This window comes from Cricetulus griseus, chromosome 8 (assembly GCF_003668045.3).
Source record: "Cricetulus griseus strain 17A/GY chromosome 8, alternate assembly CriGri-PICRH-1.0, whole genome shotgun sequence".
Classification (NCBI taxonomy): Eukaryota; Metazoa; Chordata; class Mammalia; order Rodentia; family Cricetidae; genus Cricetulus; species Cricetulus griseus.
In genome coordinates, this window is record NC_048601.1 from 47277260 (window position 1) to 47291002 (window position 13743).

At 38.6% G+C, this 13743-nt stretch overlaps 1 protein-coding gene and 1 pseudogene across 1 annotated transcript in view; one reads left to right on the top strand and one right to left on the bottom strand.

The window, feature by feature from the left end:
* Tafa1 (TAFA chemokine like family member 1) overlaps positions 1-13743 on the bottom strand; it is a 533571-nt gene that overhangs the window by 71479 nt on the left and 448349 nt on the right. The gene's annotated exons all lie outside the window — the stretch shown is intronic.
* LOC113834808 lies at positions 11587-11687 on the top strand (annotated as a pseudogene).

Below are 13743 nucleotides of genomic sequence, written 5' to 3' on the forward strand. Positions count from 1 at the left end.
ATTGGTTCCAGTTGTACCACATGCCCAGCCCTGAAACCACCACCTTGGCAGGAAGAAAGGTCTGTTTTCACTGGGTCAGAATAATATCATCTTGAGCCTACTGAGTGAGGTCTGAAGACAATTCTGCCAAAAGGCTGAGAATGAAAGCAGGTGGTTTACCCAGGGGAAGTCAGCTTGTAAGGAAGAGAAATAGGAAATGTGAGCAGCGTGGCAAGTTTGTGGATGTTAGTTAGCCTGTCCTTGACAGCACAGTGGAAACCACATCTTCTCCGTTGACCTTCCCTGACCCTTTTGTTGCTATTCCTCCTGATTTCTTTATCCATTCTGGTTCCTGAGGCCATGGACATTCCTCTGTGTCAGCACTGCCCATACAATGTGATAATAATTTACAGTGACAACAACAACCCCTCTCCTACTACAGAGACTGCCAACTTAAATGACCTCTTCTTTTATTCTATGTCTTTACAACATTCAAACACAGGAGATGTAATACAGGAGTTCAATAAATGCTAGATGTTCATACATGTATTCTAGACCCGTATTTTCCTAGAATAAGGGATGTATGTATAAAATTTGCATTTTAGGAAGAGTACCCTGGTATTGTTGGAGTGTTGAAGTTGAATGATTGTTACTGTATTATGTAATGAAATAAGTTGAAGGGCTGACAGGTGGGTGACTGTCATGGAAGGAGACATAGAACACACTGGTATAAAGGATTAATGGGGAATACTAGAACAGAAAGGATAAAATTGGTATGGGTGATGGGAGGGAAGAGTAGAAGAGGGAATATGGATAAAGGGTAGAGAATGCATAAATAGCACTAAAGACTTTTTTTAAAGCTATATTTAAAGTAGTTACTGTAGTATCTTCCATATATATATATATTATATAAAAATAGAATTAAAATGTTATTACCCCATAGTGGGGCAACAATGCCTCTACTAGACAGCATATGCAAACAAATAAAAAAACAGTGCCAAGGATGGGCTCTCTCTTTTCAAATTGTTGGCCAGTAGGGTTCCATAGACTACAAACATTACATACAGGCTATTGCCAATGCTATTGGTTTCCCCTCCAGAGCTAGTTAGTAAGACTCTAGTGCTGAAGACACCACATGCTTGAGTCACAGAACATGGAGAAACTAAGCTAGTGCTGATTTGAAAGCTTCATCACCATTTGTTAGCTTTTATAATGCTAGAAGGAATTACACACATTACCAGAGAAGAAAAGTGACCATTGGTCTTTTATCCAGCTGTGCATCCTGTGAGTCCCAATAACAACTGACCTGGTAAGACATGTTCACTGGTTCAATAATGGAATGAACATCACATGAGTAACCAACCACTTTCTGACTGGATTTGTCTTGCTCTACAAAATGAAACCCATAACTGGCACTATTATGGGGCAGGAAATCTGTGGCTATATGGATCATGGGCTCTAGGAGAGAACCTATTAATATTATTATGCTAAATGGCCACAGTGTTAAACCAAATACTAATGACTTGTGACTATATTTATAGAGTAGTACATCTCGTAGCCATCATCCGAGAAGGTTTTATTTGCAGCAGGTGGCAACTAACTCCAAGACCCATAACCAATCATCGTGTAAAGAACAAGAGATTGGAGAATGCTCAGCCCTAAATGGGATCCCTATATCACATTCCTTTCTTCCAGGGATCATATGGAAGAGCAGTGGAAAGATTGTAAGAGCCAGAGAGATGATAGGTGACTACAAGGAAACAGTATCTTCTGGACACAGCAGGCCAGAGGTTCACAAGAACTCACAGTGGGCATGCCTATGCAAGCTCAAGCCAGATAAAATGCCATCCTGAAAAGGGGAGGTAGGCATGAGGTCTGACCCCTAACTGGGAAGTAATTGGCAATTGATAGCTGCAGGGAGAGGGAGAGCCATTTTTCTTTAAGCATGTAGTCACTGGCATGTTGGCCACCCCCTGATGGGAAGAATACACCCACAAACATAAAGGCAGCACACATTTTTTCTTGGTAGGTTTCAAAAAGTAAAAATGAAAAAAGGACACAAAGTTGGGTAGGTAGGGAAGAGGATGGATTTGAGGGGAGTTGGGGAGTTGTTTATATGATAAAATGTATTCTAGAGGACTCTTAAACAACTAAAATGAGAAAAATTTAAAAGAGGGAAACTTACTGTTTTGTACTTATATTATCATATCAGTGATCAAAATGTAAATGTCCACATTATTCTTATTTCTCAAGACAGGGTCTCACTTTGTAACTCTGACTGTCCTGGAACTAGTTATGTAGACTAGCTGGCTTGAAACTGAGAGAAATCTGCTGCCTCTGACTCCCAAGTGCTATGATAAAAGGCAGGTACAACCATGCCTCACTTAAATTTCTGGTTGTTAGAACTGTGGTCTAAACATGCTATCATGCCTAAACTAAGCATGTAGATCTACCAATGAGCTACATTTTTCAGTGCCCAGATTTCTTAAATTGATCAAAATTGATCAAAAATTTTGACTAACTGTAAGATCTGCTGTTTATTATTACTGGCCTATGAGATAGATGCTGTTATCCACTTTATACAAATTAGCAAGTTAGATCTCTCAGTACCCTTGGGTAGATCAATGGCAGTCTAATTTTAGAGATAAGGAACATTAAACTAGCTGTATAAGGTTATGCATAAGCTAGAAGAGTATTAGACCTGTCTGAATTGTCATTAAATCCACAAGAAGTAAGTAAAGCCACCTAATTCTTCAAACACTCTTTAGGTCCCAATATGATTAACTTTAGATTTGAGGTCCATATGAGTTTTAATAATCAGTGAAACTGCATCTGTGCTTGTGTGGTTGTAATTAATTATTTTTTTCCTCATCACTTTGGCAAATCACACAAATCTACTAGGAAGAATTTGTTTTAACTGGAGACTTTAGAGGGTTCAATCCATGGTCACTTGGCCCCTTGTGGTTGGGTCAACTATCATGGAGGAAGAAACAGTTGGCAGAGTAGGGTCTGCATGATATACATGATGTAGAGAGCAAGAAAGGGAGGAGCTGGGAACAAAATACCACCAAGAACATGTTCCCAGAGTTGCTCTTCCTTCCATGAAGCCCGACTTACCTCCAAAATTCTCAGAAATATTCTGAATAATTCCACAAGCTAGCAACTGGTTCCAACATAAATCTTTTGTGGGGATACTACATATCCAGATAATGCTTCCCAGACAATTAACAGAGAAAAACACTGTTACTGACTTTCTAGTTGATGTTTCTATTGTTAGAGTAAAGTCTCAATGGATTTCCCTGATAGTATGAAGTCTGACAGAATTCAGCTAGTGAAGAACCTCTGGCTTTGTATGTGGGATAAAGTCTCCTAGCCAGCAGTCAAACATATGGAATAAAAGCTAATCCTCCTTATGCATAAAGAGGAGTTTATACACTGACTATTCTTGCAATGAATTCCTTTAATACCGCTCATTGTTTGTTTTAGGAAGCAATAGCCCTGATAATCAGACTTTGTTCATGGTATTTTGTTTTTTTTACAAAACCTAATATCTGAAATTTCATAAAGATATCCAGAATCTTAGAGATATGAGACTGTCACATGTCTGTGGCAGAATCCCACAGAGCATTAGGAGAGAGCTGCCCAATCTCAGGGTGCTTCAGAATGACCTACAAGATGTGGTTGACACATAGTCTACTGGGTCTTCTTCCTAGAGTTTCTGCTTCAGATAGTCCCTGAAAATTACATTTCTAACAAGTTCCTAGGTCATGCTGATGTTACTAACTTAGGCTCAATATCTCCTTTTGCATTGAACTAATAATCCCTGCCCAAAGAAGTAAAGGCCTTGTCTCAACCACGTTAGCTAGATCACAGCTGAATAGCAGGTGAGTAGAACTTTGTGAGGTCCTCCCTGACATGGGGAAGTTGGAGAGGTATGCATATGAGGGCGGATATTACGATTAATAACTAATATGTAGCCCATGATGGTCAGTGTATATTTATTAGGTAGCCAACCGGTGGGAAAGCAGAGCAAGCCAAAGAATCAGGGAAAATAGAGAGCTACCATGTGTGTTCCCTAACCCTTTAAATCTCTTCCACATCAGCCTGACATCACCTTGACCACACCCTGACGGGCATGGTTGGGCAAACCTATAGTCAGCTCTTAGGAGGCATGGTTATGATGTCTCCCTACAGGTGGTAGTTGAGTGTACATGGTTGCATATATGTTCTTGACATCTATTACTCTGTTTTTAGGTTGGAGTATGCCTTTCAACTTCTTAGTTCCTATAATCTAAATGGAATGATATCATGCTACATGTAGAGAGACAATAATGTAGAAAAAGATACTCTGGAAATATCAAAACCTAAAGTATCCAATTAAACACGCTTGTTTTCTAGAACCATCCTAATAATAAAGACCCATGTGTTATGAAATTATTAAATATGTAGATTTATTCCAGCAGTTTTTTAATAAAGAAAAAATAGTGAAGAACCAAAAGGCCCATCAGTAGGACACTATGCTACTGAATTATGATGAGCATATAAATTTTGTTCTCTTTGTATTAAAAATTTATCACAATTTAAAAACTTTTACTCATTAACGAAACCTTACATAACCATATTAAATATAAGAGAAATGTTCTACTACTGTTTCCTTAAAAGTATTGCAGAACCTTCATTTTGGGCATTGAATGAGCACTAAGATCTAAGGAAATAAAACAAGGGAAAGGCAATATCTATAGCTACTATATTTGTAGAGCAATATTCATCGACATACATCTAAAAACTCAACACATGAAATGTATGTGTGGTCAAATTTGGTAAGTATTACATATAATATATATTCATATAAATGTTCACATGCATAATATATGTACATATTTGTGACTCCTGTAGGACAATATATATTTAATAGTTCATAAAATGAATTATCTATTTGGAATTTGTCTTATACAGAAGTAGAGATTTGATATTTGCCAATATTATGCCTACATAATAAAAAATGCCTAGAAGATTTTCAGTCATTTAGATGACATGCTTTAATTATATGTATATTTACCTATTGTTGTTCAAGTTATTCTTAATTTTTAAATTGCTTGCTGCTTCAAAGTAAAACAGAAGTTGAGGATCATGTTAAATAATGTCTGAGAAATTACAATGCCATTCACATCAGCTCTTACTTGCAGTTCCTATTGCATAGCTCATCAATTACCATGTGATACTAAGATGATCCCAAAATAAGGTTCAAATGACTGACACATTTTAGCAGTGTGTGTGTGTGTGTGTGTGTGTGTGTGTGTGTGTGTGTGTGTGTGTGTAATGCATGAGGAGTATGTCTGAGTGTGTATGGTGTGTGTGTGTGTGTATGAATTACACATCTGCTAGAGAGTTCTCTGTTTCACAGACCATGAAAGTCTTGTAGAGAATAATTTTCATTTGAAAAACTTCCCTTTTATATATAGAAGTTGCTAAATGTTGTCTCAAACATTGCTAAAAAGTCTTCCTGATTTCTCCTTTAGGAAGGAAGTATGAAGAGACCAATGAGATGTGAACAGGTGTTCTGAGCCCATTATAAGCATCACTGAGAATTCTCCTCGACTCTTCTGTCAACTTGCCACACCATGTTCCGATTTGTTAAACAAAGAGAGTGGCAAAGTTGAGAATACATAATGAGACAGAAAATGCAGCTGCCGACACCCAGGAGAGCTCAAGAGTCACAGCAATGTGTCTGCTCAGACTTCCGAAGACCGACTTTAATGCCGGGCTCCAGCAGTCCTCTTTGTTCCCAAATCTCATTGGATGATTTTAAAACTCTGTCCCTTTTCCATAAATAGAGGAATAATCCCTGAGCTACGAGTAGAACTATTTCCATGTTATTTATGTTTACTGCTCCTAATTTTAAACTCAAAATAAAATGGTAAGAGATATTACTATCCTTCTAACAATGTGAGTTTTTAAACAATGCCTAAAATGGATAATACTAAACACTAGGGCTAGGGAGATGGCTCAGTGGGTAAGGGCACTTGCTGTGCAAGCAGGGGACATGAGTGTGAATTGTAAACACACAGGTAAAATCTGGGCCAGGCCACACTGTTTAATAACCCTATCATTAGGGTATGGAGCCAGAAAGATTTCTGGTTAGCCAGCCCAGGCAAACCTCAAGCTTCAGTTTCAGTGACCCTATCTCAAAATGAAGTGGAACCTCCTTTTTTTTTTTTTTTTTTTTGAGACAGAGTTTCTCTGTGTAGCTTTGGAGCCTATCCTGACACTCACTCTGTAGACCAGGCTGGCCTTGAACTCAAAGAGATTCGCCTGCCTCTGCCTCCCGAGTGCTGGGATTAAAGGCGTGTGCCACTGATGCTCAGTAAGGTGGAATCTTAAGAGGAAAATACCCAATGTTTCCCTCTAGACTCTGCATACTTGTGCATGGAGTGATATATACTCTACCCCACATTGCATGCACGCGTGCACAAGACATGCCACAAACACACATACCAACTATTGGTATGTACCAGTCTCTTTAGCTGTATCTTCTAAAACTAAACATATACATATTCTTCAATCCAGCATTTCCACTCTCAGTTTTATAGTCAGTCACAATACACACTTGTATTTGTCATGAGATGCGTATGTAGATGTCTATAAAATAACACATAGTAGTTTCAAACTTATTCAAGAAAGGTTGGACAAATTTCAAAATTCGAACTATTGTGGTATGTTCAATGGATGGAAAACTCGGTAGAGGTGAGAACAAAGAAATAAGTATTACATGGAACAATGCGGAGTATTGTCATGAGTTGCTTTTAAAACACACTGCAGTATTATACTGTCTGATTAACAGTCTAAAAAGAACTTCTGTTACCATGAGTTGATTTATTTCTGTTTAGACTGTTAATATTAATGTTAGAAACTTTAGTAAATATAGATAATATTAATAAATATAGCCAATATTATACAAATATAATAGCATTTGTATGTATCACCATGAATTTTATGTTTTTATGTAGTTGAGACCCTAGATCTTTAAAAAATGGTATTTAACAATAGGTATTTGACCATGAAGTCATCTAATGCTATAATTAAAACTGATACTAGTCCTGTGAAATTGCTAATTAAAAGTCTCTATTTTCAGATATGTAGGAAGCGATGTGGGTTTTTTGTTGTTGTTTGTTTTGTTTTTGAGACAAGACCTTGCAATCTTCCTACCCCAACTTGCTAAGTGTTGGTGTGTGTTACCACATCTGGCTGAGACATAGCAGTTAAGGCATTTAAACATGTATTCCTCATTGAGTTCCAGGTTCCCAAGTCTCAATTTCTGAGACACTTGGGCCAAGTTCCAGGCATGTTTCTCAGTGAGTTGAATGGCTACTGGTTTCTGAAGACTGGAGCTCACTTTGTCTGAACAGCTTAAGGTTGGGCCCCTTAAAATGAGACCCAGCATTGAAAACATGGTTTTGAAGGAAGAGAACAGCTTTTCACATCTGACCCCAAGCAGGAGACTTTCAGTACAAATGCCTATGGTGAGCACAAAACCAGAGTGATTCTGACAAGGAAGTGGGACCTTAGGTAATCAGTTCAGCAGATCACATCTCAGCTGAAGGGAATTCTCCACACTTCTAACCCTCAGTAGGAAAACACAGCCATTCTCAGAAAACAAAGCCGCTAATGTGATAAGCAGAATTCTATCCTGAGAGTCACAGTTATCTCTTCTACTTTCATTGCTTCTCTCTCTTATGCTTTTTAAAAAACCTGCACTAGAGATTATGTTGAAGTGATGATTTATTCAGTTCACTTGGTTATAGACTCTTGTAAATTTGTTTGCACGTCTGATTACTATCTAAATCTACTTTTCATGGAGAACAGAGATGGTTCTGAAAGCAGATAAAGGGATAATTTTCAGACTTGTGAAACCAAGATAAAGAAGAACCAGTGATATTTTCATAAGAATGTCACCAGATAGTTAGGCACTGTTCTCCAAGTCTCCATTTAGCCATCTCATGTCGCTAGGTCTGCATCTTCTCTCCAAGTTCATGCCTGACTTTTTCCTTCCCTCAGACTATTCCTGAAGCTTCCAGCTGTGGAGCAAGCTGCAGCCAGGGCATGGCTGTGGTGTCATCCTAGGAGTGGTTTGGCCAGTTTGCTACAGTTTCCAGGAATAGGGCATGAGTGTGGAAATCCACCCTTGTGTAAAGCTTCAGCTTCTCAAATTGTCAAGTGTGACAAGACAATTCTATCACCACTGCGAGGCATCCAGGAAAAATGGTGTAAGGAGAGGCTCTTGTGGTTTAGAAACTTCAATGTAGTTACTTGATCTTGTGATCCTCTCTTTCCTTTTTATATAGAATTCATATACCTGCTAATAACATTGTAATATTGCAAAAATCTACATAAAGTGCCAATGAAATAAACTGTAGTGAAGACTTGTAGTATCTTGGCATTTTATTTATTAAAGGTGTTACATTGTCTTACACAATACTGCTTAACACTAATCTCTGAGCTCACTCACTTTTCTCATGGGGACCTTCCTGCAGTTTTCTTTTATTCATCTTTTTCTCTATTGTACCATGGTCCATGTTTCAGGTGCTTTTAGCCCCCCAAAATATAAGGCAAAATATTAAGAAAAATTATGCTATCTGTAGGAATAGTATTTTGGGGAAGGGGAGAGATAATAAACACACACAAGCCACTAAGATTCTGCTTAAGAAAGCAGATAAACACCAACTACAGTAACACTATTGAGTAGAGTCACTAGATACAGGGACTGAGTGAAGTAGGGACAGTTACCCTGAACTCTGTTCTGAGCAGCTATCAAACTGGGGCTTTGCATGGGGCTACTTGATAGAATTCAGGATACCATAGCAGATGGATATGGACAATAAGGACTCTTATTGAGGGAAACATTCTACCATTGTTCAATGTCACTGGAGAAGGAAGCAAACCAAACAACATCACTGTTGCTGTCTGGTGGACAGTTGTACTCTGGCAACAGTGTCACCCCCCAAATAAGACTTCTAATAAAGAAATGCTGAGCATACAAATACATACATTGAGTTATCATGTCAACATCATTATTCATCACCCACCATACCTTTCTACATTTCCTTTTCATCACCAGGGGGAACCTTATAACTCTATTTCCTAGCATCTTCCGCTGTGTGGTTCCAGGCTTAGATTAGGCACCCAGAAGCAGAGGGAGGTGGAAGAAAAATAGTAGCCATTATTCTCTGGTGGGATTTTCTAGCAAACAATTCAGAGAAGCATCTGGCTGGGGCACTAGAGAGTTCCTGAGTGGCTGAGATAATGGACAGTGGCTTGTTTTCACATCTGTGGGCTCTTCCCAATCAATTAGCCTGATACTGAAAGCCATGGGGACCATCGACTCAGATGTATTCACAATTACTTCAGGGTTTCTTGGGTGTGGGCTACTAACCATTTCATTATTTGCCCTACTCTAGCCCTCCTGTCAGATGTCTAACCATGACATTTATATATTCCACATCTATCTTATAAGACTTTAGATAAAGTGGCTCCCATGTTTCTATTTGAAACCAAACTGACAACTCTTCCTCCCTATCAGCCAAAGTAATCTATTAGTCAAATGGATACTTTACCAAAAAGTTATAATCACTAATTGACTGGAAAATCCTAAGTGATTTCCAGGTAGTCAGCTGTTAACTGTTTCACCCACATTTCATTCAGATAATTGCATGTAATTGAGAAACTAACTAGTAAGGGGACAGTATCTGTGTGTTATGTATCCACGTTCCAACCAAAGTGACTATTTCCTTTATTAACTCCACAACGAGGGTGTTGGTGTTAATATCATTTCAGCCCAATCCCCCAGCTCTACTTGTGCATGGATATTTAGTTCTAAATAATTCCACCCATGTTGTGCCTTGTACCTACCACCAGCATCAAGATACTAATTCTGTCAGCAAGGACTCCAAGCACACTTTTGAGTTTCAGTTCTTACATTGACCCTACAAGAGGTAACAGCCTCTCTGTTTCCCAGATTAAAAAGACTAAACCACTAAACTTCAAACAACTGAAGTTAGAAGATTTCAGAACTAGACTTTGAATCCAGATTATCTTATAGCAAGGCCAGTGGCCTGGCCAGCAGCAGAGTAGAGCTGTCCTTGGCCCTGTTCTAGGGGTCAGTCACTACATAACCTTTTGTGTCTTAACTGGCTATCTCTGTCACTTTTCAAAACAGGAAATGAGAGAGCCATTCTTGACTGTGAGACATAAATGGGGCATAAATTATGTTTTTTTCCATAATTTTTCCTCTTCTGTGACTTTGCAAGGAACTAACCACTTTGACAAAGAGCCATTTGACACCTTGTGAAATTCGGTTTTTACTACAAATGATGTAGCTAGTGCTGAATTGGCAGTTCTTTAAAGTCATGTAGGCAACAAACATGTCTTTCTTAGAAACCAGATTTGAAGATAATAGAAGAGTGCTGACCATGTGGGCCCAGGTTGGATGCAGAGAACCAGGGAGGTTGCCTTATAAATCTCAACAGCATTGCCAAACTAACTATGGATGATAATAGGGGTCTGAAAGAGCACAAATACTGTAATTGAAATCTACAGATAATCTCCAAACTTCATTTTACACAATTGCTTCAGTGCCCTCACGGGCAAGCCTTGATAGGAATGGGTAACAAGCAGTGCTGTGATTGATATGTGTTTCCTTTGTTCTTTCTTGTCCCAATAGAACCTAGCCACAGGGATGCTCAAATGGTTTTGAGGAGAACAGGGCAAGCAAAATCTGTTACCAAGTGGGCCTGGAGGAGCTTGGCTCCTCCATCACAAATACAAATACTGTCCATTCATTTTTTTGACATCTCCAAGTCAAATGTGTAACACACAGTCTCAGAGTCACAATGAGGGATTGAAAGAAAAACACCTTTTTTACATATCTTGTAACTGATACATTTATCAATGTCATTTCCCTCATAGTCTAGGGGTCATGAATCACTATTTTATTTTGTACTATTGTGGTATAAACAACACATTTATGCTGTGTTCCTTCTTTTCAGTTTGAATTAAAAGCTTGAATTGATTATAAATCTGAAGTAAAAAAATCATGAAACATTATGTGTTTGTCTATGGGTGCATTTGTGTTGCTGTAATAAACGGTGCTGAGGAGACAACTATAAGGAAGTGAAGTTTACTTTCTTGAAGTTGTGGTGTCCAGCTGGTATCTGCAAGAGTCTTCTTGATGTGTCCTTTGACAGAGAGGAACACCATGGTCTCAAGCCCAGAAAAACTAAGAAAAGCAGATAGGGAGTCAAACAGTTATAACTGCATTAATGTGTTGAAGGTGGGATCATATGACCTAAACACGGCTCACTAAATCCTACCATTCAGCCACTTTGTACTGAGAATTAACTGGCCAGCACATGGATTTGGGGAGATTGATTATTTTGGGGGACTCATATAAAGCACAGAAGTTCATTTCAGTGTTTTTTAGATATAATGTATCACAACTTCAAAAACAAAATGACTTGAAGCATTGAGGGAAAATTCAAGCATGACTGCATAATTGTATCTTGCACACCACAGAAAGGAGCCTGTGTTATCTTTACCATTCAAAAGACAGGGTTAGTTTTGGCAGTACAGTTACTAAAATTGGGATGATACAGAGATTAGCATGGCCTCTATATAAGGATGACAGCCAAATCTGTAAAGTGTTTCACATTTTAGCTGAGACTAGTGGGTCACTAATGTAATCACAGCATGTTGGAAACAAGGACAGAAGGACTACTGAGAATTTGAAGTCAGTGAGAACTGTTCTGTGAGTTTCAGGCCAGACTTTGCCTTCAAGACCCTGTATAAGACCCTGTCTCAAAAATTAAACAAACATAGGTGCTGTCCACTAAGTCTTTACTAAGACACATGCACACACCTATATACAGGCACCATGCACACACAAACACACAAAGCACACCACACATAACACACAACACATATTCACTATACACATACACTCTACATGTATACTACACATTTACACATCACACACCATCATCACCACCACTGTTATCATGAACACACATGCACATACCATATACAAAGACATCATATACACACACTTTATTCCCCCCATGCACTATACACATAGACACAATCCCCACACCCACACCAACACTACACCACACACACACACACCAGTACCACACACAGATACACACACAGGCACACACACAAGACACATACTCACACACCACACACACACAGACAACACATACCACCACTACACACACAGACACACAAGATACCCACCACACACAGATACAGCCCCCCCACACCACACACACACAGAAAGAAAGACACACTATGTGGTTGGTATATTGTGTCTAACTTTGGAATAATCACTGACAAACATTCTGATTAACCTGACATTATTTCTGCTTCTGTGAGGTTGATTTTAACTAGGTCTGACATTTTGTCTCTGAATTGTCCAATTTTAGCAAAAATATTAATTCAGATAACCTGATAACCCTAAAAAAAATCTAAGTATCTAACCATAATCCTTGAAGGATGGCTCCAAGGGAGACTCAATTTATTAAGAAATGCTTGGCTAAGTTCTGAGTGTGGTTTTATCTCAAGATTTCTAAAGTGGGGATGGTGATCTTTACATTTTAAGAATATCTATATATAATTATATTGGGATAACATATATGCATGGTTGTAAGCTATAAAACAATCTTCATATTTCAATGGCTTAAAACAAAGGAGTCCTTAGTAGTTTGATGAAGATTTCTTTTCCTTTTCAAAGCTTATGTTTTATGAATTCAATCAATGGAGTGGTGAGCCACTGATCTGGACTGTCACCAACTATTGTATCACAGCAGAACCTATCTGTATGGACTCATGTTAGTGAATATGCTCTGTTAAGCCCTAAATCATGTCACTTCACCCACACTTTGTGTAACCTCTAGAATCCCAGGAAATATAAAACTTGTATAATACGTCTAGAAATACTTAGAATTTTTTGGCAGCTTGTTCAAGTTCAAAGGTTTACATATTCAATGAAATCCATACTACCAGGTAAGCTACACAACAGAATCGGTCTCCAACAGGCTGGCAGCTCCCAGTTTTTAATTTACTTGTTGATGCTCTTGCCTTCTTCCTACCTCCCCAGTGTACAATCTTCCTCTTGTGGTAACTGATTGCCCAGATTTTAGCTAGATACACAGTTTCCTGGTAACAGACAATATTTTCTAGGTAAGTGTATTCATGAGACTAAAATAGGCAAATGAAAAGTAAGTGGAAATGATTGTCATTCAGGGAAAAGTCATGCCCTCGGCCATACTTCTTTTCCATTGGTTGAAATATAAACCTTATAGACAGAGATAGAGCATCCAGCTTACCCAGGAGGGCTGTGGTCCAAGAAGAAACCCATAATTCTGCTCTAGAAATTATCTGGATCTAGACTTCAACTTGTGATGGAAGTTCCTGGGTGACTTGTGTCACAGCTACTTGGGATTATTATTATTTTTTTTTAATTTCACTTTCCCCTGTGAAGAACTGAACAGTGCTCAGAATGTTTCCAGAAACCCTCCAACTCCCAGTCACTGAGAAGCCTGGGATCTAACTCAGTGATAGAGCATCCACCTAGCATGTACAAGCCCTAAGTTCATTCCCAGATCTGCAAAACAAAAACTAGTGCATTGGTCTGCAAGTAATGCATTATCAAGCTAGTCATAGCTGAGGCTAAAGAAACTAGGCATGTGGAGATTTGGAAGGTTAACATAT